Source organism: Gracilinanus agilis, chromosome X (genome assembly GCF_016433145.1).
Source record: "Gracilinanus agilis isolate LMUSP501 chromosome X, AgileGrace, whole genome shotgun sequence".
Classification (NCBI taxonomy): Eukaryota; Metazoa; Chordata; class Mammalia; order Didelphimorphia; family Didelphidae; genus Gracilinanus; species Gracilinanus agilis.
Genome location: NC_058136.1, coordinates 67,871,591 through 67,899,477, shown reverse-complemented (window position 1 = coordinate 67,899,477; position 27,887 = coordinate 67,871,591). Strand labels below are relative to the sequence as shown.

Here is a 27,887-nt window from a genome sequence, read left to right as displayed (position 1 = left end):
TCTCTCTCTCTCTCTCTCTCCCTCTCTCTGTCTCTGTCTCTCTGTCTCTCTGTCTCTGTCTCTCTCTGTCTCTGTCTCTCTCTCTGTCTCTCTCTCTGTCTCTCTCTCTGTCTCTCTTCCCCCCCCCTCTACTCCACCTAGGTGCCCAGCAACAACAAAGCCTGGAGAAGAGACTAGGGATAAGACTCCATAGCTCTGTCCAACTATTTGAAAGAAGGCCATGTAGAAAAGGGATTAGCTTTGTTCAGCTTTGTCTCAGTGGGCAGAATAGGACCAATGGGATAGAAATTGCAAAAAAAGCCAATTCAGAAGGAAACAATTTCCTACCAAGAAGAGCTGGCTCAAAGTACAAGATGGGAACTGATGATCACTAATCTGATATGTTAGGAGGAGAATTCGTTTTGGCTGAGCGATGAACTAGATGACGAAGGTCCCTTCTAGCTCTGAAATTTTGGTTTCCTGACTAACCCTGGGAAGTAAATAATATAGCGTTTATTATCCTCATTTTACAGATGAAGGAGCTGAGGTCCAGAGAGCTAAAGTCACTTAGAGAAAAGATGATAATTGTCTTCATATAGTCAAAGGGCTATCATATAGGGGGGAAGGGCAGCCTTGTTTTGCTTGCCTTCAGAGCACATTACTAAAACCAAATAGTAGGATGTTACAGAGGTGGATATGGGGAAAATTTCTTTTTTTCCCCCTTAGACCCTCCTTGGTGGAAGAGTGGTAAGGGTGGGCCATGGGGGTCAAGTGACTTGCCCAGGGTCACCCAGCTGGGAAGTGTCTGAGGTCGGATTTGAACCCAGGACCTCCCGTCTCTAGGCCTGACTCTCAATCCACTGAGCTACCCAGCTGTCCTGAAAATTTCTAACAATAGCAACTGGTCCAAAGAGGAATGGATCACCTTGGTACTCGGCCTAGCAGAAACTGGCTGTCCATTTGTGAGGATGTATGGAGGATTTTCCTGCTTCGTGTATCAGTTGAACAAGATGTCCATTGAGAACCCTTCCAACTCAGAAATGATATAATTATATAATGTACCCAAGTTCACACAATTACCAAGGGACAAATCTGGGGCACGAAGCCAGGGTTCTTGACACCAAGCCCAAGGGTTCTCTCTACTAACCCAAAGAAGGCATCATCTACTTTCTGAGTGATAGAAAGCGCCCACGTCAGATAAGGCAAGCCTATAGTACAGGGAGAGGTGAGCATATAGGGAAGGAGACTCTGTTCATCACATCTCCCACCTAGTCCTGTTGCCACACCCCTCCCTGAAAATAGAGAGCTACTGGCATCACTTCTGATGAGACACCAATGAGGTTATGTCTGGCTTTTTTTCCCCTCAGCATTTAGACAATTTTAAATTCAGGCCGGTGTCCAAAGCATTGATATAGGGGCATGTTCTCAACATTTAGACTTATAAGATATTGGTTCATGGAACCTCTGGAGTCCCATCTGAAGGCTCTTTAGGGGTCCTAGTCTAACAATCACCACCGTAAGTGATAGGGAAAGGGATACAGGTGACATAATTAGCATTATGTCACCTATCATGGGCTATGGTGGCACGTGAGGGTGAATCACAGAAACGGTTGAGACCCAGGTGAAGGGCAAGTCCTCCACCCCACTCCAACCAGGCAGGGATTGCTCTTCCAGCTAGCCAGAGAACTTGTGAACAAAGAGGTCCTTGGCTGTAGCCGATGGTATACGAATGAAAGAAACACATTCGGGTGAAATTCTCAGAATAGTAAATATTGTAGGAGAGGCGATCGAGATGTTATTACCCTCTTGGAAACAGAGGCCAGATCTCTCCTGAGCCACGTCCAAGCTGGAGGAGAGGCCGGGACTTCTGGGGACTTGAGGTTTGTGCTCATCTTTAAAGCCCGGGAAACACAGGATGTCTTTGGGACAAAGGAAGACCTGATTTGCTGAACTGAGGTACTTCCTGTGAAATTAGACATACACTCTGACTCCTTGCTGAAGAGTTTGAGCCTTGTTAGGATAACACCAAGAGCTCCTGACCCTCCGTGACTTGTGGAAATGTAAGAGCAGGAAGAATGGGCCCATTCATTGGTGTTATAGCCCTCTCCCTTTTTTGAATCGAGTCAACAACCTGTTAAAAAGGTTTATTATATGCCAGGCATTGTGCTTAGCACTAGGATTATCAATACAAGCAAAAAGAAAGCCAGTCCTGGCTTTCAAAGAGCTTACGTTCTAATGGGCAAAGACGACCCGTAAAAAGAAACAGAAAGGGAGAGGAGGGCAGAGAAGGTACCCATAAGGGGGTCAAGTGGAGAAAGAAGTTGGAAGAGTCAGGAATGGACCCTGGAGAGAAATGAAGGAAATGAATGTGGCTGACCTGAGCCCTTTCATTAGAAGGAACTAACCAATCAGAAAAAGAGGCCATAGGAGTTGCATGATCTTCTAGGATGAGGAGGTTACATGGCATGGTCAAGAAACAAGTCTGGGGGGAAGCTGGGTAGCTCAGTGGATTGAGAGCCAGGCCTAGAGATGGGAGGTCCTGGGTTCAAATCCGGCCTCAGACACTTCCCAGCTGGGTGACCCTGGGCAAGTCACTTGACCCCCATTGCCTACCCTTACCACTCTTCCACCTATAAGTTAATACACAGAAGTTAAGGGTTTAAAATTTAAAAAAAAATTAAAAAAAAAAGAAACAAGTCTGGAGTATCAGAAATGGGGTCTGAAGAGGAATGAAGGAATGAGCATAGACAGCACTGACCCATTGGTGAATCCCTTGGACTTCCAGCAAGGGGTGGAAGGGATCTCTTCTATCCTTCTCCGACTCTAGAACTCTGCTTACATCTTCCCAATCCTTGGAGTAGACTCCCTACCCTTATCATCATCTCTTCCTTCAAAGTCCAGCTCAAATGCCACCTGTTCTATGAACAGAAAGGCATCCTTGACCACTCCCAGCCTGCCTACTTCAAAAATGAGGCGTCCCTCTTCAAATGTCTCAAGGAACTTGGACTGGTTTTCATTCCCCTTTGTACTTACCACTTCCTCCTCTATATCATAGTTATGTGTATGCGTGTTCCTCATCTCCCATTGGGCTTTAGGCTCCCTGGCTTTGGGCTCGATGCATCCCTAGCATCAAACATGGGGACCAGGGTAGAATGAGCATACGGGAAAGAAGTGTTCATGGAACTGAAACCCTCCCTGCATAGCGATACTGGCTGTCGTGTCTCATTACGGCCCACGGTAGGTATTAGGGAACCTGCCTTCCACTCCGCCACAAACACACGGCACACGGATATACATATATATGTATATATGCACACCCATATCTCAGAAATCAGAGATCGTCACAGTCTTGATATCGCCATCACCCGTATGTTCTACTTCCATGTTTATGAACTCTGGAAACTCCTTGATGTGATCGTAATCTAGTTATCCTTCCATCTCTCCTCAAGCCTCGCTCATCCTGAGCTTGCTCTTTGTCCTCACTGTGAACCTTCGTTCCTCCACCCTTCCATACTTTCCCAGGTCATCAGACCTGCTCTGACTAGCACTCTTCCTCCCTTCCTAATCCTGACCCCTTTGTGAATTAGATCAACTCTTCTCCATCCTTGACACCTATTGCTGATGGCACCTTCCCAGGCCCCATCCAGGGATTATTCTCACCATTTATCTGCTTCACTCCTACTCACAAAAGTAGAGAAAATCAGGAAACCTTCAGGCCTAGAGCTTAGCACAGCCTGGCACATCAGAGGAGCTTACTACATACTTATTAATGAACCACTTGATTGACTCGGCCCACTAAAAACTTAGTCTGCCTCTCTCAACTGTATCCTCAGCGAGATGAAACAATCTTATGCTTCGCCCTCAACAGATTCCCTATTCCATTCGCCACAGAGGCTGTTCGAAATCTTCTCTTCTCAAGTCTTCCACGGCATCCCTCTCCCATTGTCTTAGCCGACAATCTCCCTTCATACTTCACTGAAAAAATTCAGGCCGTTCCCCAAAAGCTCTCTCATCTGCTACCCCTCTCCCCTCTCGCATCACCCTGACGTACCCTCCTACCATTTCTTCCTTCATTCCAGGCTCTGATGATGAGCTGGCCCTTCTCCTTATCAAGGGCAACCCTTCCCCATATACCTCCGATCTTATCCCCTTCCCATCTTCTCTAGCACAATATCCCAACAATCATCCCTCCTCTCCCTCTACCCTTAAGTCTCTCCTAGTCTGCTGATTGCTTTCTTTCTGTCTATAAATGTTCCGAGGTCTCCTCCATCCTTAAAAAGCAAAACCGTCACTAGATCCTTCCATGCCTCGCAACAGTCGTGCCCAAATTTCCTTTCTCTTCTCAGCTAAACTCCCTGAAAACGTTAACTCTACTCAGCACTTCCACTTTTTCTCCTATCATCTTCTAAAATACTCGATACAGGAGGTCCTGGGTTCAAATCTGGCCTCAGACACTTCCTAGCCAGGTGACCCTGGGCAAGTCACTTCAACCCCCATTGCCTGGCCTTTACCACTCTTTTGCCTTGGAGCCAATACATACCCAGTATTGATTCTAAGATGGAAGGAAAGAGTTTTTTTTTTTTTCTAAAAAAATCCTCTCTAGTCTGACATCATCATTCAATGGAAGCTGCTCTCTCTCCAAAGTTACAGTGATCTCTTCCCTTCATTGCCCAATCTAATGGCCCCCTCGTGATCATCTTCCTTCTTGAATACTATATGGCACTGCTGATCATCTTCTGCTCCTGGATCCTCTCTTCTCTCTGGGTTTTCTTGACTCTACTCTTTCTTGGTTCTTTTCCTATCGGCATCCTTGTCCTAGTCACCAATTGCAGGGAGAATCCTTTTCTACCTTTTCTATATGTTCTCACTTAATGATCTTATCAACTTCCATGGGTTCAATGATCAACTCTAAGTAGATGATTCTCCGATCTACATATCCTAGGCTCTCTCCTGAGACTCAGGCCCACATTGCTAACTCCTGTTGGACATTTCATACTAGATGTCTTAGGACGTCTCAAATTCAACAAGTCCAAGATAGAACTCATCATCTTTCTTCCCAAACCTACCCTCCCACTTTCCTATTTCTGTAAAGAGTACCTTTATTCTCCCAATCATCAAGGCACATGACTTAATGTTGTCCTAGATTTCTCTCCCTCTCCCTTTCTCTCTCCTTCCTTACTTTTCTCTCTCTCTGTCTCTCTCTGTCTCTGTCTCTCTGTCTGTCTCTCTGTCTCTCTCTGTCTCTCTCTGTCTCTGTCTCTGTCTCTCTCTCCCCCATTCAATATGTCACCAAATCTTATAAATTCTTTGTAACATCACATATGTGTAGATATCTACATACAGATGTGTATATAATGTGTATATCTCCCCTTCTTTCCAGTGACATAGCCACACCCACGGTTCAGGCTCCCATTATTACTCAGTTGCACAATAGCCTCCTCCAACTGGCCTTCCTGCCTCAATTTTCCCCATTCCAATTCATCCTTCCCTAAGCTACCAAAGTGGTCTTCCTAAAGCTTAGGTCTGACCATTCATTCTATCTTCTAACTCAGTAAAATGACTGGGGATCCCTATTACCTCCAGGACCAAATGTATCTCTTCCCAACCTGGCCCTTTCCTAGCTTTCTAATTTTTTAACCCTTTACTCTCCTCCATTTGATCTACTGGTCTACATGCTATTTGTCACACAGGGTCTGCCATTTCCCATCTCTGTGTCTTTGTATATTGGCTATCCCCCTGCCTCAGATGCCCTCCCTCCTAACCTCTTTGTCTTAGGATTCCTGATGTCCGTTTAGATTCAGCTCAACAACCATCTCCTCCAGGAGATCTTTCCTGGTCTTCACCCCACAGCTGCTAGTGACATCCTCTCTGAGGTTACCTCTGTCTATTCTGGGCTTATCTTGTTTGTAACTGATCTAAATATGGTAGTTTTCTCCTATGAATGTAAGCTCCCTGAAGGCAGGGCTTTTGTTGGCATTTTCTCATTTCCTCAGAGCTCAGTGCAGTGCCCGATGCATGGATTACAATGGAGGTCTAAGCAATGAAGGATGCTGTGGGGGCTGGCCAGCAGCCTTCAAATGCTGGGAGGAGGGCAACTGCCTAGGAGTTTGCAAGGAAGCTCAGACAGTGGAGCCCATTCCTTGCTCCTTTGTTCCCAGGCTCCTGGGCTGAGCAGCAAGATGGCACCGCCACCATCACTTCTCCTGAGTCTCAGTGGCAAAACTACACAAAGGCTATAAAGGATGGCTGTGGGTTGCCCTGCTGGCCCTGGGGATCGCTTGTTTTGGAGGTCTTGAGGGACGCCTTTTTCAGAGGTCCTCACATTCTCAAACCAGGACATATGCAGCCCTTGGAAAGGAATCTAGTACAAAGATCAGAAGTTCCCAAAGAATAATGTGCTACATCCTGGGCTGCTTCGACTGATACAATTATAGTGGCAAGAATGGATTCAGGGGCAGCTGGGTAGCTCAGTGGATGGAGAGCCAGGCCTAGAGACGGGAGGTCCTGGGTTCAAATCTGGCCTCAGACATTTCCCGGCTGGGTGACCCTGGGCAAGTCACTTAACTCCCTTTGCCTAGCCCTTACCACTCTTCCACCAAGAAGCCCATACACAGAAGTTAAGGGTTTTAAAAAAAAAAGAGTGGATTCAGAGACAGAAAACTGGGAGTCAAGTTCCATTCTGTTACTTAGCCACATGACCAACAACGAATCACCTAACATCCCTTAAATTGTTCGATAATCTATAAAATGGGGAGAGAGAGAAAGGAGAGGAATAATGTCTCTAGCACTACTAGCCCCTCTGTAGACAAGGTCCTCCCCATTCTGTGCCTTCGTCTCCCATTTATATAATGGGAATGATACTACTTATTTTACCCACTTCACGGAATTTTTATAAGGAAAGTAAAAGCTTATCGACAGGACATTCACCACTAGTGTCTAAAGTCTGCATAACCTCCAATGCCCAACATTTATGAAGTTGGAGATTAGTAGATGTTTGCTGAGCAGATGAATGACTCAGTTGTTTGTGAAAGTATACCTGGAGGAGGGAAGGTTTCATCCAAGGTGGAGTCAGGTAAGGAGCTCTCCCAGGGCCTGCAGTAACTTTGCAGCCCAGGGGCACCGAGCCACATATTATGTAATTGTGAGGGGAAGGGGAAGCGCTCTGGGTGCCACTCATCTGACAAAGTCGCCATTGTTGATCAGTCGTGGTCCGACTCTTTATTGACCTCGGGGTTTTCTTGGCAAAGATACTGGAGCTATTTGCCATTTCCTTCTTCAGCTCAGCTCATTTTATAGGTGAGGAAACTGAGGTAAATAGGGTGACGTGACTTGCCCAGGGTCACACAGCTAGGAAGTGTTTTATAGAAATCTAGATTTGAACTCAGGTCTTCCTGACTCCAGGCCTGGCACTCTATCCACTGTGCCACCTAGCTGCCCCATCTGACAAAGACCAATGTAGAAACAAAAAATGTCTCCAAACAAAGGGAACAATTCAATTTCCAAAATCACCACTGTGGTATGGTGAAGGGTTTTTGATTTGAAGTCAGAGGATCCTCTGTTTGAATCCTAAATGCTCACTTCCGAAGGGGAAAATCTCCAGGGACATGTCAGTCTCTCCTACCCAACAGACCTCTCGTCAGGTCCCTTGACTTTACGGCACTGCCCGGACACATGATTTACAAACTGGTGTCCAAAAGGGGGAAATTCTAAAGTATGTCTTCTCTATACATTCTAGTTTTGAGGATAAGGGCAGCCCACTGTTGCAGGGTCTCTGGGGAAGAGTGACATATTTAAAAGGCAAAATGAAAGCTGTATATTGGTATTTGGGGAAATGTGGGCCTTTTGAAAGTTCCCCTTCCCTCCCCTTGGACTCAGTTTCCTTCTCTGTAAAATGAAAGAAATTAATCAGATGACTGCTGAGATCCCTCTCAGCACTAGAGCTAAGATCCTATGATGTGTGACCTTGGACAAGTCCCTTCTCCCTGGGCCACAGGCTCCCTCCCCTGTAAAATGAAGGGATTCAACTAGATGATCTCTAGAATCTTTTCCAGCTCTGAATCCTCTGACCTTGTCTCTTATCTGTGCAAACCTTCAGGGAGATATCACTTCCATCCATTGTTCATCAAACAGTAATCTCCTTGAGCAAGTATGTAGGTAAGAGGAGAGGATGTCTGTTGAGTCATTTATTTTTTTTCTATTTATTTACTCCGGTCTTTGGGAGTTGGGCCTGTCTTCAGGGTGGTGGTGATAAATAAATAAAATAGATCATCTGAGTTTTTTGATTTATGAGACAATGCAACAGTCCCAATTGCCTCGGAATGCCTGAGGAGGATACATAAACCTGAGAGAGACGGGGGAGGCCCAGCTTGCCAACCAGGAAAAGGCAAAGGCCTTCCTTCTACCAGGCCCAGAAAAACCTAGAAATGGAAACTGCCCTCCAGTCAATAATTTGCCAATGGAGAAGTTCCAGTAGGCTTGAGTCAACGTTTCTGAATCTTCCCAACGTGTTCCACGGCCATGCTGGGTAGGCAGTTTAGATCTATTCAATCCTTTCTGCCAGATGCTACTTTGCAGGCAGAGTGGGGAAAGCAGCCCAGTCCACTGAGAGTTTGTGAACCTCAAGATGGCCCCCGTAAATGCAAACTGAGGAAGGGTTGACAACCCTAGAGTCATAATACTTGGAGCTGGAAGAAATCTTGGAGAACGTCTAGTCTAATCTGCTCATTTTACAGTTGAGCAAACTGAGGCTTGGAGAGAGGGAGGGATTTGACTAAAGTCACAGAGCTAAGCTAAATGGCAGAAGTGAAATTTGAATCCATGGCCCACTTTTTGGTTCAATTCACGTAACATTTTTTTTAATTTTTTTTAAAGTCTCTACCCTCAGATTTTTTTTTAAACCCTTTTACTTCGGTGCATTGTCTCATAGGTGGTAGATTGGTAAGGGTGGGCAATGGGGGTCAAGTGACTTGCCCAGGGTCACACAGCTGGGAAGTGGCTGAGGCCGGGTTTGAACCCAGGACCTCCTGTCTCTAGGCCTGACTCTCACTCCATTGAGCTACCCAGCTGCCCCCCACTTAACATTTTTGACCAAGTTCACAAAGTGTTTTCTCCTGCCCGCCCCCTTACAAGAACACTGGGAGGTAGGTAGATGGTACCCCATATTCAGTTGGTCACCACAAACTGCTAACTTACTATTCAAAATGTTTCTCCCACTCATTTCATATCCATACCCATCCTGCCCTCCAAACACTCCTCGCTTGAATTGTTCCCATAGCCTTCTTTTTCTTTAGACTCTTACCTTCTGCCTTATCATCAATATTAAGTGTTGATTTCAAGAGGGCTGGGCAATGGAAGCTAAGAGATTTGCCCAGGGTCACCCAGCTAGGAAGTGTCTGGGGCCAGATTTGAACCCAGGACCTCCTGTTTCTACACCTGGCTCTCCATCCACTGAGCCAATTAGCTGCTGCCTCCAGTTGACTCCGAATTGTTCTCTCTCCTTCTAAACTCTTCTCTCTTTCATGGTATAAAACCTATGAGGTAAAATCTTCCTTCTTAAAATTCCAATTTGAATTTTTCATATCCCTGGTGTTGTTATTCACTTCTTTGAGCACCACAAACATGAGAAGTAGATCATGAAGGTCTCATTATCCCTAATGGTTAGATGAGGAAATAGAGACTCAAAATAGTGAAATGACTTGCCCAAGATTTCAAAGCTTGCTTGTGCTCGCTCAAGACTTGAAGGAAAGCCTTCTGACTCAACGTCCCTTTCTGCTACATCACATTGCTTTATTTTCATGTCAGGCTTTGGCTTATCACGCACGGTTCCCTGCCTCGTAACTGTTTCAGGTCTAAACACTTCTTAGGCTGACACTCAAGGACTTCTGTAGTCTGGCTCCATCCACTCTCATCTCTCCATCCCGATCTCCCAATACTCTTCAGCATCCTTCTACTGCATTTACAGTGCGTACCATACCGTAAGCAGAGGGACTTTGGACCTACGCTATCACGTTGGGCCTCAACATCTGCTTCTATAATAGAAGTCATTGAGCTAACTAATTATTAAGGCTCTCTCCTACTCTGTTTAACAGCCAATAAATCAGTAAATTGATGAATTGATTAACTGATTATTGGGCAGACTTGGCCTCTGAAATACCTCAAGGACCCTTTAGAGCTCTGGATTCCTGTTATCATGTCCAAGGACAGAATGGAGTATGCCTGGGAGGGCCAAGAGACTTGGGCCACTGGGGTTGGCTAGAGACCCTGCCATATTTCCCTAATTCTAGACTGGAAAATAACAATAATAATAATTCTGTGTACATATACATGTGCGTGCATAGTTGGCCTCCTTAGACTATCATCTCCTTGAGGGCAAAGATTGTTTCCTTTTGTCTTTGCATTCCAAGCATTTAGCCAGTGCCTGGCACCTAGTGAAAACTTAATACTGGTAATTGTTTAATTGATCCTGGAATTCCAGAATCCCAGAGCTGGAGAGGAACTTCAGAGGACGGATCATTCAACTGTACCGAAGCAGAAATCCAGTCTACAACTTCCCCCATAAACATTCATCCCCAGCAACAGAGTACTGAAGTTTTTCAGGGAGTGGGATTTCTGGGGAGGCTCTGGAAGCAGTCCATTCCAACCTTGGGTCAACTCAATGTTAAGAAATGTTTCCTTACACTTGTGTCATTTAAAATCACTTGGGATATTTGGAACTACCTTTCCCATGATCCCTAATGGGTTTCCTGTTTTGGATTACGTATTCAAGGTGAGGGACGGTTTTTGAAATAGGGGGAAGTGACTTGGAACTGGCTCTTTAGCTACCTGGGTGCTCGGAGAGAGGAAAAGGAAAATGGCTGAGGTGATGTCGGAATAGGTTTCTTACAGGCGCGTGGTCAGTTTATCTCTATCAGCATGGCTTTTATTAAAATACTATTCTTCCTTTTTGATCTCGGCCATCATCATTTTTAATCATAACACACTAGTTTATTAATCATTATTTATTTTAAAAATATTTTTAATGATTAATGATTAAACTAATCATTAAATTTAATTCATTAATAAAAATTGTTAAATGTTGTTATGTTATTATAATCAGTAATGTTATTAATTATTATTAATTATCTATTAATTCTGTTTCTCTATTACTTCTCCCCTGGGACAAAGTTCATAGATCATACCTCTGGAGCTAGAAGGAACCTCAGGAGCCAGCTAGTTCAACTACTTCATTTTATAAGCCTCCCATTGCTCCGCCATGCCACACCCTCTCAACTGGGAACCTTGCATTGTAGTTCGCTTTTGAAAAGAATCAAGGCCATCAAAATTGGGACACTAATACACTGCTTAATAAACTGGGAATTGATCCAACCATTTTGGAAGGCAATTTGGAATTATGTACAAAGGACTTTAAAAGAATGCATACCCTTTGATCCAGCCAAACCACTGCTGGGTTTGTACCCCAAAGAGATTGTAAAGAAAATGACTTGCACAAAAATATTTATAGCCGCCTTCTTTGTGGTGGCAGAAAATTGGAAAATGAAGGGGTGTCCATTGATTGGGGAATGGCTGAAAAAATTGTGGTATCTGATGGTGATGGAATACTATTGTGCTGAAAGGAATAATGAACTGGAGGAATTCCATGTGAACTGGAACGACCTCCAGGAACTGATGCAGTTTGAAAGGAGCAGATCCAAGAGAACATTGTACACAGAGACGGATACACTGCGGTACAATCGAATGTAACAGACTTCTCTACTAACAGCAATGCAATGATCCAGGACAATCCAGAGGAACTTAGGAGAAAGAATGCTATCCATAACCAGAAAAAGAACTGTGGGGGTAGAAATGCAGAAGAAAAACATGTGATCGATCACATACTGTGATAGGGATATGATTGGGGTTTTGGCGTTTAAAAATCGCTCTACTGCAAATACAAATAACACAGAAATAGGTCTTCAGCAATGATACATGTATAAACCAGTGGAATTGCTTGTCAGCTCTGGGAGAGGGGAGGGAACAGGGGTGGGAAAAATCATTAATCATGTAACCATGGAAAAATATTCTAAATAAAAATTCTTTAACAGAAAAAAAAAAATCAAGGCCATCTTCTGCCCTGTTTCTTTTCTAATCTTCCTCACAACACCTCCCATCACCCATCTATCTGCTTTCTCCTTTACTCCTGTCTCACGAGAAGAGATGGCTCCTCTTCTTGCCAAGGCAAATCTTTACATGCATAAGTAGTCCCATCCAATTCCAGAAACATCTATCAAGTACCTACTATGTGCCAGGCCCTGTGCTAAGCACACAACCATATTCTCCAGCAGATTGCTCCTCTCTTGTCATCTCTCATTAATTTTTGTTCTCTCCCTGATTATTGGCAGTTTCCCGGCAGCCTATAAACCCACTCAAGCCTTCCCCACCCACAAAAACACCATCATTTTTCCATTCATTGTTGATACCCACCATTCTAAGTGTCTTTCCCCTTTTGTGGCTAAAGTTCCTGAAAAGGCCATCTACAATCCTTTCCTCTCAGTTTCTTCTTAACTTTCTGCAGACTTATAACTTACTTCAGCATTCCACCATAACTGCTTTCTCCATAGTTACCGAAGATTTTTTTAACCCTTGTCTTCCATCTTATAATCAGTAGAGTATATTGATTCCAAGTCAGAAGAGCATCAAGAGCCAGGGATACAAAAGGAAGGGTATGAAACATTTATATCATGCCTACTATATATGTGCCAGGCCCTGTCTTAAGCACTTTATAAATATTACCTCATTTTATCTTCTCAACAATACTACCTACCCACTTTTCAGGTAGGTCTATTATTTTCCCTATTTTACAGCTTAAGAAACTGAGGCAGACAGAGAGGTTAAGTGACTTGCCCAGGGTCATACTGCTAATAGGTGTCTGAGGCTGGATCCGAACTCATATTTTCTTGACTGCAGGCCCAGCCCTAGCTGCCTCAACAGTCTCTGGTCTTAAGGAGCTCACATTCTATTCTAATCATGAAGATATCTAATGAATAACTAGGCACACAGAGGAAATAGCTAGTTATTGTTCTTTATAGTCCAAGAGGACCATGATGACATCATTGCTGATGTCTTTCGACTCATGCATAAATTGGATTGAAGTAGGGCGGAGTTGTATGAAGTCATTGGCCTCACTCTCTCTTCTAGAGTCATCCAAGTACAGTGGCAAGACAAAAATCAGGATGATTCATGATGGCCCAGGACGCAGTGGACAACCTTGGCATCTTCAAAGTCTGACCAATCTCTAAGTACTCTACAGGGTCTGATTTTGCTGCCTTTGTGGCCTTTGGAACAAATTGCTTTCATCCACCCCTTCTGCTAGGGGAAGTCTCCATGTTTTTGGGGATAGATACCCTCCGACTCATTGATGGGTTTGAGGCCCATTGATCAACTTGGTTTAGACTACCTGCCAAGACAGTTTACCAGGGTATAGCCACTGCCCTTCTGAAGCTTCTATGAGTTCGGATCCAGCCTCAGACACCTATTAGCAGTATGACTCCAAGACGGAAGGTGAGAGTTTAAAAAAAAAAAGAAAATATGAGCATATAGCTCAGTTTCCGTGTAAGAATATTGGCCCAGTTTGGGGACCTTCCCAAGGCCTGAGCCTTGGAATCTGGGGACAATATGAATGACTGTTGTGAAGGGCTCCCAATGGTCATCTTCCCCAGTTCTTGGTTCATTCATCACTTCCTAAAGAGATAGAAGGTATGATGAGGCACACGGCCCCAACAGAATATGGGAGATGGAAGAGCCCTTAGAACAGAGAATGTCAGCTCTAGAATGGCAGTCAGAACATTTTGTGTCAAAGACAGAAGGGACCAGCTCTGACACATATGACCTGTGTGACCTTGGGCAAAATCACTAAACTTCTCTCGGCCTCAGTTTCCTCAACTGTAAAATAAGAGGGTTGGATTAAATGACCACTAAGATCATGGGTTCTAAATCTATGAGCCTCGTATACTCTGAACATAAATTGTCAGAAGTAGAAAGAACTCCTAAAATAGGGAATGCCAGACCATGGAGGGACCTTAGAATAGAGAATGGCAGAGCTAAGACTGCCCTTAGAACAGGGAATGTTAGAGCTGGGAGGACCCTTAGGACACAATGTCAGAGCTAGGAGGGGCCTTAAAACAGAGAAGGATGTCAGAATGAGGAGGGACCTTAGAATCCAGAATAGAAGAAGGAACTTAGCAGGATGGGGGGGAGTTGAGTAGAACATCACCTATACCCAAACTCCTGGCTCCTTTAGTGAACCTATCTCAGGAAAAGGCAAATGGTGTTCAGAATTTCAGGAAAACCCAGCTATTTCTCTCCTGGGCACAATCAGTCTAAATCCTGATGCTCTCCAGAATTTATGCCTTTGTTTAAGCAAAATCAGTGGTCGGGGCTTGGCCTGGAATCAAATCAGGATGAAATGCAAAGGATGTTTTTGGCAATTTCACTAAGTTCTGGACTCAAGACCTCCTCATCTGGCAGTATCCTTTTCCCTTCCATCCCTAGTGAGCCCATGTTCTTTTGCCCTCCCCCCATATTTCTCTCAGACTAAGCTCAGCTGTCAGATCTCTCCTCTGAAACATGAATGGGTGTCCCTTCCTTTGTCCTAGATCCCGGTGGGGGGGGAGGGGAAGAGATCCTATGATCACTGATTTAGTGCTGCTTTAAGGAACTTCAGAGGCTGTTGAATCCAACTTCCTCATTTTACAGGACATGCAGAACACCGCCCTCCCCTCACTGTAGTAATCCATTCACTATTCTGCCCCATACCCCTCTTCTAAAGAAGTAGCCTCAACCCTCTGTTTGGGAATATAAGGATAGGTTTGCAGATATCCTGGTTAGGGATCAGTCCTCCATATTAGCCAGTGACACCAGTTCTGAGAAAACATCCCAGATCCCCCAGTGGTGTGCTGAGTATACCCACTTTTTACCAGGACCTCAGAGGGAGTGGCCTGTATCAGAGGCACTGTAATAACTGTGGATTAGAGTTGCTCATGAAATGGATATGGTACTGGGCCAGGAAGTTAGGTACTCTATTCTAATTTGAAGACTTCAGTAGTGCAAAAACGATTCTCAATAAATGACAGCTAAAATGTTGCTTCGAGAAGCTAGGAATGATCTCAATCTCCTTCTAGAGGGCTATGGTGTTAGAAGCCTTGATGGAGTTCTCCAAAGGACTTTGACCATAGATATCCTAAAGGGAGTCCCGAAGGAAGTTGTGAGACAAAGATCCAACTTAAAGGTTATCGTTATACGATAACTCTAGTCCAACTATCAATAATATGGAATTAGGTCTTGATCAATGATACATGCAAAACCTAGCGGAATTGTGGGTTGGCTAAGGGGGGATGGGGGGGTTTGGGGGAGGGGGAAAGAACATGAAACATGTAACTAGGGGGAAATATTCCAAATAAAAACTTAAAAAATAAAAAATAAAGGTTATCGTTATAAATGCTGCCTTAGATGCAGGGAAATTTCAGATTTACTACACAGATTGTCCCCATTTAATGCCTGGCCATACACACCCTGTTGAGATATCTTTATACTCCAGAAAAAGAAAGAGATGACCTCAAAGAAACAATTCAACCGGTGTTAACAAATTTGAGTGTGTGAAGAGGGAGGTAGGAAGTCTTTTCCTTCCCGGACAAGAGGACATTAATGAAGCCTGTAAGAGAATAAAGAGAGGTTGATGATTTAAACCTAGAAGTTGGTGAAATTAAAATCATTCTTTTATATTCTACACGCCCACTTCAACAACGACAGAGAAATTTCGAGCCATCCCCTCCATAAAAACCAAAATGGAGCAATAAGAAGAAAGGTAGTTGTGTCTACCAATATTGCAGACATCACTAACAGCAGGTGGCGTTGCATATGTCATTGACCCTGGATTTGCAAACCAAAAGGTATATAAGGGTATATAATCAGAATGGAGTTTCTTTTGATGACAGTAATCAGCAAAAAGCTGGTTGACCTGGTAGTACCAAGCCTGGAAAATGTTTCAGACTTTAATCAAAGAAAACTCATAAAAGTGAAATGCAGGACAATTTTTATTCTGAAATGTTGAGGTGTTTGGTGGTGGCCAAACCCTTGGAGATGGCCAGGTCCACTTTGATTTTAAGTATCCACCAGTTCCTGAAACTTTTGATGGGAGCCCTAGAACTTTGGAATGATTTCATTCTGTCATTTTCAGTCGTGTGCAACTCTTGCTGACCCCATTTGGGGTTTTCTTAGCAGAGATACTGGAGCGCTTTGCCATTTCCTTCTCTAGCTCATTTCACAAATGGGAAAACCGAGGCAAACAGGGTGAAGTGACTTGCCCATGGTCACACAGTTAGGAAGTGTCCGAGGATGGATTTCAACTCAACTATTAATGATCCCTTTGGGGATTTTCTTGGCAGAGATACTGGAACAGCCCCAATTGACAAATGGGCAAGGGACATGAATAGGCAGTTTTCAGATAAAGAAATCAAAACTATCAATAAGCACATGAAAAAGTGTTCTAAATCCCTCCTGATTAGAGAAATGTAAATCAAAACAACTCTGAGACACCACCTCACACCTAGCAGATTGGTCAATATGACAGTAAAGGAGAATAATAAATGTTGGAGGGGATGTGACAAAATTGGTATATGAATGCATTGCTAGTGGAGTTGTGAATTAATCCAACCATTCTAGAAGGCAATTTGGAATTTTGCCCAAAGGGCTTTAAAAGATTGCCTGCCCTTTGATCCAGCCATACCACTTCTGGGTTTGTACCCAAAAGAGATCATAATGAAAAATATTTGTATAAAAATATAGCTGTGCTCTTTGTTGTGGCAAAAAAAATGGAAAACGAGGGTGTCCTTTCATTGGAGAATGGCTGAACAAATTGTGGTATCTGAGGGTGATGGAATATTATTGTGCTGAAAGGAATGATGATCTGGAGGGATTCCATGTGAACTGGAAAGATCTCCATGAACTGATGCAGAGTGAAATGAGCAGAACCAGGAGAATGTTGTACACAGAAAGTGAAACACTGTGGAATGATCCAATGCAATAGACTTTGCTACTAGGAGTAATAAAATAATCCAAGATGTTCCTGAAGGACTTATGGGGAAGAATGTTATCTGCATGGAGAGAAAGAAGTCCGGGAGAAGAAACGCAAAACAAAACACATGAAGTCACTCATCACCTGTATATATGGGGATGTGATGTGGGGTTTAGGCTTTAAAAGATCCCTCTCTAGCAAAAATGAATAATATGGAAATAGGTATCAAGTGATAACATTTGTACAACCCAGTGGAATTGCTTGTCAGCTCTGGGAGTGGGGAGGGAAAGGAAATGAATCCTGTAAATATGGAAAAATAAAAATAAATAAAGAGATATAGAAGGATTTGCCATTTTCTTCTCCAGCTCATTTCACAGATGAGGAAACTGAGACAAGCAGGGCAAAAATGGTTTGCCCAGGGTCACACAGGTAGTAAGTGTCCGAGGCAGGATTTGAATTCACGAAGATGAGTCTTCCTGACTCCAGACTCAGCACTCTATCTACTGCAGAGACACCTGGCCACCCTTGGAGTTATCTAGCTACTTTAAATAAGTGACAATGGCGACGACTGAATTGGGATGCATGATGGCAGAATTTCCATCAGATCTACAGCTCACTAAAATGGTTATTACAGGTTGTGACTACTACAACTGTTCTAATGAGGTGCTATCTATTCATCATCTGTTGTCAGTTCCACAGTGTTTTGTTCACCCCCACGGAGGCTAAGAAGGCAGGAGATGAAGCTGAGATGAAGTTTGCCCACATAGACGGACATCGTGTGACAGTGCTGGACGTTTACCACGCTTTTAAACAAAATCATGAGTCGGTTCAGCGGTGTTATGACAACTTCATTAACTACAGGTCCCTGATGTCTGTAGACAATGTACGCCAACAGCTGTCACGAATCATGGACAGATTTAATTTGCCTCATAGAAATGGAGACTTCACAAGCAAAGCCTATCACATTAATAGAAGAAAAGCTTGGGAGTAGCTGGGTGGCTCAGTGGATGGAGAGCCAGGCCCAGAAACAGGAGATCCTGGATTCCAATCCGGCCTCAGACACTTCCCAGCTGTGTGACCCTGGGCAAGTCACTTAACCCCCATTGCCTAGCCCTTACCTCTCAGCCTTGGAACTGATACTCAGTATGGATTCTAAGATGAGAGGTAAGGGTTGGTTTGTTTTTTTGATAACTAAGTTTAGTTACTGGTTATTTTATATAGGGGGTGCCTTGGACAGGGCATTATGGTTCAATCACTTTCAGTCATGTCTGACTCTTTGTGATCCTATTTGGGGTTTTCTTGGCAAAGATACCGAAGTGGTTCACTGTTTCCTTCTCCAGCTCATTTCACAGATGAGGAAACTGAGGCAATGAAAGGTAAAGTGACTCACCCAGAGTCACACAGCTAGTAAGTGTCCAAGGCAGGATTTGAATTCAACTCTCGGCAGAGATACTGGAGTGGTCCACCATTTCCTTCTCCAGTTCATTTCACGGATGGGGAAATGGAGACAGAGTCAAGTGGCTTTTCTAGGCTCACACATCTAAATAAATGACTGAGGTCAGATTTGAACTCAGGTCTCCATGACTCGAGGCCCGGTGCACCACCAAGCTGCCCGAACCTGTAAAGGACAACCAAGTCACAGCCTTCGACTGCTCTGAACCACAAATCAGCTTGAGCTCTTTGCAACAAACTCGTCCCTCCAACAAAGAATTCTCTCTGGAAACACGGAGATGGCCAACTAGAAGGGCCGCTGAAACTCGCCCCTCCGGGTTATAATAGGAGCAATTTCCCCCAGCGTTAGCATGGAGACATTTGGACCGTATCACTGCCAGACTTCGGGCCAAGGAACGTTCACATCGCTGAATTGGGGGCTTTGAACCGAAGCTATCGGGAGACAGCTTTAAAAGGTGAATGAAGTCACGGTTCCAGTTGTCCTCTTCGTGGCCTTCATTGGAAAGCTTTCGAGTTTCTCTTTCCAATAAATGTTCCATTCTGATTTCATAAATTAAACATTTACGTCTCCCTCTTGAGTTGACACTGGAACTCGGACTGGAAAAAACGGACCCCTGTTCTGCAGTTTATTGAAGGGAGTTCTCTCTGTGTGTGTGGGAGGAGCGAAACACAGCTATCGTCCTTCCTTTGGAGATGGTTGGCAATGGCCGTAAAGTGGGATTATTGACCACGGCGTACACCATCGCTGCCATTGTTGACATTCCTTTTCGAAGTTGTGAAATGTTACAACTCGTGCTTATGTAGACACAATCCGGGGTTTCGGCACAGAGGCAATAACCTTGTTAAAGTCTATTTATACTCAAAATAATAACAAAAAAGAAATCCTCACATCTGAGCCTTCCTAGCTCGGCCACCACAGGCAAGTTGCTTTGATACTAGGGGCTTCAGCTTACCATCTGTAAAATGGGGATGGATAGTAAAGAATGCTTCCCCTACTTATCTGGGAACATACTCTGTAATTGCATTTATTTATTTGTTTATTTGTTTGTTTGTTTGTCTATTTATTTGTTTGTTTGTTTTTTATTTTAAACCCTTAACTTCTGTGTATTGGCTCCAGTTAGAAGAGTGGTAAGGGTGGGCAATGGGGGTCAAGTGACTTGCCCAGGGTCACACAGCTGGGAAGTGTCTGAGGCTGGATTTGAACCCAGGACCTCCCGTCTCTAGGCCTGACTCTCAATCCACTGAGCTACCCAGCTGCCCCCATATACTCTGTAAGTTTAAAGCAGGAAAGGATAGGTAGGTAATATAGTGGATAAAACATTAGGCCCAGAGTCAGGAGGACCTGGATTCAAATCTGCCCTCAGACACTTCCTGGCTGTGTCACCCTGGGCCAGTCACTTAGCCTCAGTTGCCTAACCCTTCTGTCTTAGAACTGATGCTAAGAAGGGCAGTTGGGTGGCTCAGTGAGTTGAGAGGAGGTTTGGGGTTCAAAACTGGCCTCAGATGCTTCCTTGATTCCAAGATGGAAGGTGGGGGTTTAACAACAACAGCAACAACAACAACAACAAAAGAATGGATAATAAGGGGCAGCTGGGTGGCTCAGTGGATAGAGATCCTCTGATACTTCCTGGCTGTATGACTCTGGGCAAGTCATTTAACCCAAATTGCCTAGCTCTTACCACTTTTCTACCTTGGAACCAATATCTAGTATTGATTTTTAAGAGAGAAAGCAAGGGTTTAAAAAAACTTTCAAGCAGGAGAAGAATGGGAGCTAGGCAGATCTCGAGGTCCCAGAATTCTCCCCTTCTTCCCCCTCCCCTTTCCTGTCTCTGCCTTCCAGTGGGCACAGAATCTGATGATTTATTAGCACCTACAGGAAGGACCAGCCTTGTGATCCTTGGAGGAGGATGCTTTGTCGGCCATCCTTTGCTTTGCTAAAAGTCTGGCAGCCTCGGGTAGAGGAGGGCATCCACCAGGAAAGGTCAGTATGCAGCAGCCTTTGACTGGGGTTTAACGAGATGATTACCGCGTGTTCTTTCAATGGTGTTTGCTTATTAAAAAGCAAAGCCACTTTCTTGCTTTTCTAGTCTGTTTGTATACAGCCTGTTTGGGAGCAGGGCATGTGGAAAAGGACACAGGCAAGCAGAATTATTTTTAATGGTATTTTCTCACTGATTGCTAATGGGACCTTGAGGAAAAGACCTCACTAAGGCCAGGACTAGTCCTCCGGTTTGAACCACGTGAACCCAAGCCCTTTCCCTATTGCCCCTGCTCCCATGTCCCTCTGCCTCAAGTCAATCTTTTTACACAAGATGAAACATAGACCTAGGACTGAACATTTAGAACTAGGAAACTGAGGCCCACAGAAGTTGAGTGATTTGTTCATAGGCTTCCAGATCTAGAGGTAGAAGGGACCTCAGAAGTCATTGAGTCGCATTCTTTCATTCTAACAGATGAGGAAACTGAGGCCCAGGTAGAGGAAGTGACAAAGTCACACAGAGAATCCTAGATGCTGGAAGGGACTTCAGAGGCCAGCTGAGGCAACTCTTTCATTTTACAGAAGAGGAAACTGAAGCCTGTGTAAATAGAATTAGCTCCAGCCTATTAATAGTCAAAATTCTACTCAATCCAGGTGTGCTAATGATGTCACCCTAACCTCCCTTAGTGGGGAGGGGAGACGAGTTACCCACACGTGACAATAAGTAACAAATCAAGAACAAGGGACGGCCCTTTGGGCAGTCCAAGTCAATGTAGAAACTGCCATTTGTCCATTTGAATTAGAGGTGGACCACAGGAAGTGAAGAAAGACACCATCTCTTTAAGTAAGTTAGTGAACTTCCTGTGGGGGACAGTTGCCATCTCCAACTGGGAGCAGAAGCATCTCCTGAGACCACAGACAGCTTTCACTCTATATTGTCACGTGGGTAAGTTAGGCTGACTTCCTTGGCCTAGCTGGGCCGCTTCCAAACTCTGCCTATCTGGCTGTTGGGCCCTGTGGCTTACAGCTTCATTTATTTAGCCCCTTAACCTTCTCTCTCTCTGTCTAGGCCTTTGGCCTGGACTAGCCTCTCCCTTTTCTCTTTATTCTTATACTTTTACCTTCCTGATTGTAAATAAACTTGCCCCAACCCGATGCTGACTTGGGTCTGATTTAATTACGGAATCAACCTGAATTGTTGATTCCTGGCGGCCACACATTTTAATATATATATCTATAAATACTTAAATTTTCTTTCTTACAGGCCTAAGGAAATTGTCATATAGATAGTAAATGGGAACAACTGGCAGAACCAGAATTCAAACTCAGATCCTCTGACTTCAAATGTTCATAGGTTCCTAATTTTGGATGGAAGGAATTTCAGAGTCTAGGCTGTTCAACCTCTTTATTTTATAGATGAGGAAACTGAGACTGAGGGAGGGAAAGGGACTTGCCCAAGGTCACAAAGGTAGTGAGCAAAAGGTAGATTTGAATCTCAGTCCCTTGAGTCCTAATGCAGTACTCCTTCCAGCCTGCCACAGTTCCTACCCTTTTGCATTGTACAAGGCAGAAATGGGGACTGCAGCCATGGGTGAAAATGGAGATGGGAAGATAAATACAGGGAGAAACCTAAACTGGGTCCAGAGATAACCAAAGGGAAGTTTGAGGGTAGAGAACTGACACCTCAGAGATCGCTGAAGGGCTTACATGTCAGGACTCAAAGGTCTTGAAGCACAGACCTTGGGTCTCTGAGGAGAATGAAATGAGCCTGGGACACTCCTGGAACAGGTCTGAAGAATCTAAGGTCAGAAAGAATGATAACGATGCCCATGTCTTGCCTCTTAACCAGTTGCTTCCTTCTCTCTCTATTCATTTTAAAGATTAGATTAATTCATCCCTTTTTTCTGTACACCCTGATCATTTCTGGATAGGTGCCCCATTCTCTCCTCTCTTTTCAGACTTCCAACCCACATTTGTATCAAAAGAAAACAGGCAAAAGCCGTTCCATATGAAAACAATCTGCATGCATACAAGACATTCTGCATATGTAGTCCACTCCTCCTCCCCTATAAGAAGGGTTAGATTGGCTATTACACTTACTCATAGTTCTACGTTATTTTTTTTTAAACCCTCAACTTCCATCTTGGAGTCAATACTGTGTATTGGCTCCAAGGCAGAAGAGTGGTAAGGGTGGGCAATGGGGGTCAAGTGACTTGCCCAGGGTCACACAGCTGGGAAGTGTCAGAGGCCAGATTTGAACCCGGGACCTCCCGTCTCTAGACGTGGCTCTCCATCCACTGAGCTACCCAGCTGCCCCCTCTACGTTATTTTTGTATTGGTATAGGATTCATATTATATGTGTGTGTATGTGTGTATGTATATATATATATATATATATATATATATATATATATATACATATATATATATATGTTTCTCTTGCTTCTGCTTTCTTTACTGTGCATCAGTTCATCTAAGTCTTCCCAAACTTCTTGCATTCCCTCCTAGTAGTCTTTCCTTACATTGCATTACACTCATATACCTCAGTTTTGCTTAACCATCACAGGAGCAATGGGTACTCACTTTATTTCCGTTTTTTTGCTACTATCAAAGTGCTGATATGAATATCTCAGTAGGAGTCTAATCAACAAGTAGAGTAAGTAGCAATGGGTTCTGGAGTGTATTTTGTTAAATCATGGGACACGAGAAGAGCCGCTCTAAGATGAAACCATTCTCTGATAAAGAATACGGGCATCAAAGCATCTTCATAGTCTAGAATATAACTGAGGCTTTTAAATGCACAATCTGTGAAGTGAGAAGGGACTACCTCCACTGGGAAACATCTCCTACTTAATTGCATAGTGAGCTACCCAGTAGTTTGTGACTCCCACTCATCAAATAAAGAGGGGTAAAAAAAATAGAAGGAAAAAGAAAGGAAAGGAAAAGAAAATAGCTAGCAAAAGAAAATGAGGGGGCAGCTGGGTAGCTCAGTGGATTGAGAGCCAGGCCTAGAGACAGGAGGTCCTGGGTTCAAAGCCGGCCTCAGACACTTCCCAGCTGTGTGACCCTGGGCAAGTCACTTGACCCCCATCGCCCACCCTTACCATTCTTCTGCCTTGGAGCCAATACACAGAAGTTAAGGGTTTAAAAAAAAAAGAAAATGAAGAGAAAATGAAGCCACCACTGAAAAATGTGGATTGGGCTCATTATTACAGACTTAAGGAGAAAAAGAAGTCACTAAGAGTATTATCTAATGTTGCTTCTGCAAATCAAAAATCAGAGTGTTTCTAATGCTGATGATACTGGGAGGGGAATGTCCAGGTCATCTTTGCCCAGAGGCAAAACCTCATCATTAGATGGAAAATCTCATTCTTTTTTTTCCCTCCAGTTCCTTCAGTTATTTCTCTATTAACATGCAAATGCAAACATTTTGCCAAGATATGTCACATTACCCTTTCTGCAGTCTGCAACATGAGTTTTACATAAAATACCAGTATATTAGGGATTAATAATGTCACAATCTATGCCAAATACTACATTTCCAGAATTAACATTTTAATCTTCAAAGTTAAAGGTGCCATAGAAATCTGTCAACACATTCATTATGTTATTATTTAATATTAATAAAAAAATAATAATTTTAGTTGCACTTTTTACCTGTAGGGAACTTCAATACATGAATATCTGGGTAGATATAGGACCTTCTTTTTGTCATATGCTTCCTTTGAAAAGCTTAGTAACACTTTTCTCCCACAATTCTATATTTTTTCCTCAGAGCTTCTAGCTCCAACAAAAGTTTGCATTAGTGTGTCTGTCTTCCCATAATCTCTCAAACATTGACATCCATCCCTATGAATATGATATATATATGCATGGATATTCATATATTCGAATATATAAAATAAAAATATAAAATATTCATATATATAATCCATCTCTCCACAGATACCCAAAGACTTTATTTTTTAATATCTGTACCAATTTGATGAGCATGAATTTAAACCTTGAATTTGTTTTCACTTACATTCATTTTGTCATTAGCAATTTGGAGTGTTTTGCATATGATTAATGATAGCTTGCATTTTTGCTGCCATCATTTCCATATCTACTGGAGAATAGTATTTCCTCTTTGATATACTTGTGTCAATATCCAATGTATCTTGGAAAGAAGTTATTTTTCAAGAATATTTTTCTCCACCACAAATTATTTTTTCCACTTGATAATACTGATTTTATTGGTATAAAAACATTTTAATCTTATATATTCTAAAATGTACATTTTATCTCTCTTATCCATTATTGCACAAGGAATTCTCCCCATAGACAGAGATTTGATAGGTACTTTCTTCTATCTTCCTTTTTCAAAGAACAAATTGTGTATCGATTTATATTTAGTGAAGAGCATTCACTTGAAGCTTATGGTAGTGTATGGTATAAATGCTAGTCTAAACACATTTTCCGCTAAACTGCTTTCCAGTTTTGCAAATCGTTTGTATTGAATAGAAACAAATTTCCTCAGCTGTTTGCATTTAAATTTATTAAACACCAGAGTACTTACTGTATTCATTTGCTTTTAGGTTCAGTTCTACTATTCAGTAGCTCTATTTTTTAACCAGTTTCAAATCATTTTGAATAATAATAGCTGACATTTACATAGCATTTACTTGGTGCCAGATTTTATGGTAAGCACTTTACAATGATTATCTCATTTAATTTTTCAGAACAATCATGGCAGGTAGATATTATTATTATCATCCCCATTTTGCAGTTGAGAAGACTGAGGCAGAGAGAAATTAAGTGATTTGCCCAGGGTCCCACAGCTACTATGAGTCTGAAGCTGGATGGTGAACTTAGATCTCCCTTACTCCATTTTGCCACCTATCCACTCTGCCACCTAGCTGCCTCTACAGTGAAAGGACTTGGATTAAATCTTGCCTCTGATGCTTACTACCTATTTGATTCTGTCCAAATCATTTGATCTCCCTAGGCCTCAGTTTCCCCCTATGTAAAATCAAGGAGCTGAAGTAGATGAAATTTCTGGGGCTCCTTCCAGCTCTAGAACTATAATCCTTTTAAATTCTTGACTTCTTTACCTCAAAAGAATTTGTTATCATTTTTACATGTCTCTGTATCTTTTTTTTTTTTTTTGGTTCCTCTTTTTTCCCTTTTGTAACGAATCCTCCCTGAAACTATTCTACCCCTCAAACCCTCCTATGAACTCTTCCTGTCTCAACGCAGGCCCCTACTTATTTGATTTTCTTTTTACCTGCAGGCTATTGCAACAAGATCCTTTCTATAAATGAGTATAAGCATTGGGATGCCATCCTTTGTGCTGTCACGGAAAGTCTCTTGGGAAAACTCCAATAGGAGGCAAGATGACAGAGACAATGTGCACTTCTTCCCATTCTCACTTGGTTTTAATGTCTTCCTCTAGGACATTTGATTCTCACATCAACTCTATGAGGTAGGTACTATCATTTTTCCATCTTGTAGTTGAGGAAATTGAGGCAGAGATGAAATGATTTAGCCAGGATCACACACACACAGCTAGCGTCTGAGGCTACATTTGAACTCAGAACTTTCTTACTTCGGATCCAGCACTTTATCCACTATACCACCTAGATATCACTTTAAATAACCTTTAAAGCTGCTTTGTGAAGTGAGGACTGGTTGTTTTCAAATATTTCAAGAAATTTTTAGCTGATTATTGTGTATTTGGAGTATGTCTGATGAATTTTCTTTGTCCTTTTTGATGGGAAAACACTAGCATTTATAGAGCTGCCTTGAGGTGATAAGCCAGGTCTTATTGTATGGATGATGTTCACCTTGGCATGCCAAGAGACTATATTAAAACTAGCATTGAGGGGCAGCTAGGTGGTTCAGTGGATAGAGAATTATGCCTGGAGTCGGGAGATCCTGGGTTCAAATCTGACCTCAGATACTTCCTGGCTGTGTGACACTGAGCAAGTTACTTAATCCTCATTGTCTAGCCCAGTGATGGGCAAACTACAGCCCTCGGGCCAGATGCGGCCCCCTGAAATGTTCTATCTGGCTGGACATTCTTCCTAATCTGACGGATAGGATGAGTAGGATTCAATTCCATGAAACTTGGAAAGAGTTGTCTTAGAAACAGACTGACAGAGGAGCATTGCCTTTCCTTTGGCCCCTCTTTCAAAAGTTTGCCCATCACTGGCCTAGACCTTGACTCTCTTCTGCCTTGGAACCAATCCACATGGAAGGTAAGGATTTAAAAAGGAAGACTAGCATTGAGCAGGTGTTTAGTGCTTTAAAAGTATGATTTCAGGAGGCCACTCAATCTCAATATCTACAGCATGGTCTTTTTTGCCCTAATAGCTGTAGGGTTGATGTATCTTGCCTGAAGAAGACTAAGATAATATGTATAAGCCTCATGGTGGTTCGCTGGCTTAATATGACTTCTAGGCTCGAGTTAATATACCTCCAGGTTCCATTCTTCCTTGGGGTGCATTAAGAGTTTTCCCCCTCTTGAGTCCAACTTATACTTTGATATCATTGGAGAGATTTCCCAGGAAGTGAAGAGTTCTTTAATATGCTTTTCATATGACTTAATGCTAAACTTGTATGTGAAATGATGGAGATGATGTCTTGATGTAATTCTCGCTTTTACTTGGGAGTCATTTTCAATTCTATTCAGGAGAAGCAAGAATGGATTTAAGACTAGGAAGAATCATACCAGGCTTAAAACTATCTCCCTGAAAGATACCACATTTTATAGTGATTGTTCTTGACATTATTGCAATGACTTAAAACGACAGTTTTCTATGTGGACATCAAGTACTCCAACTGTTCTCACTATGCTCAGGTCTATTTATAAAAGGTGTCCCAAAAGACCTAGTGCAGCTTTTCACTTAATAGCTTTTCAAGACATCCCGGATATTTACAGCACATTGATTAGCCACGAGTGTCATGAGATGAGTCAAAGACATTGCAACGATCAATAAGTGATGTAAATGCGATGGTGCTTTTCTGGTGCCTTGTTAAACAGTCACCAGGTCAATAGATAATGACTTGTTCTTTACACCCCTGGGCCAATTTGGCACATCCCCTCCTGCCCCTCAATACTTCCCATTCCTCAATTATTCCAGCTACCTTTTCTTTGCCTTTGCACGGATGATAGTTCCAACAGGGCATGGAACACTGTCCCTCCTTCCCTCTAATTACAATTGCTTTTGCTTTCTTCGGCACTCAGCTCAAATCTCAGCTTCTTCAGGAGGCCCTTTCCAGTCTCTCCAGCTGCTAGTGTCTCCCCCTCTCATATTATCTTCCATTTTCTTTATTACCCTCTATGTTCTACTTTCTCCCAAACATTCTCTCTCTCTCTCTCTCTCTCTCTCTCTCTCTCTCTCTCTCTCTCTCTCTCTCGCTCTCGCTCTCGCTCTCTCTCTCGCTCTC

At 43.0% G+C, this 27,887-nt stretch overlaps 1 pseudogene; it reads left to right on the top strand.

The window, feature by feature from the left end:
- The first annotated feature begins 3,156 nt into the window (after positions 1-3,156).
- On the top strand, positions 3,157-18,017 carry LOC123253743 (annotated as a pseudogene).
- Positions 18,018-27,887: the final 9,870 nt, after the last annotated feature.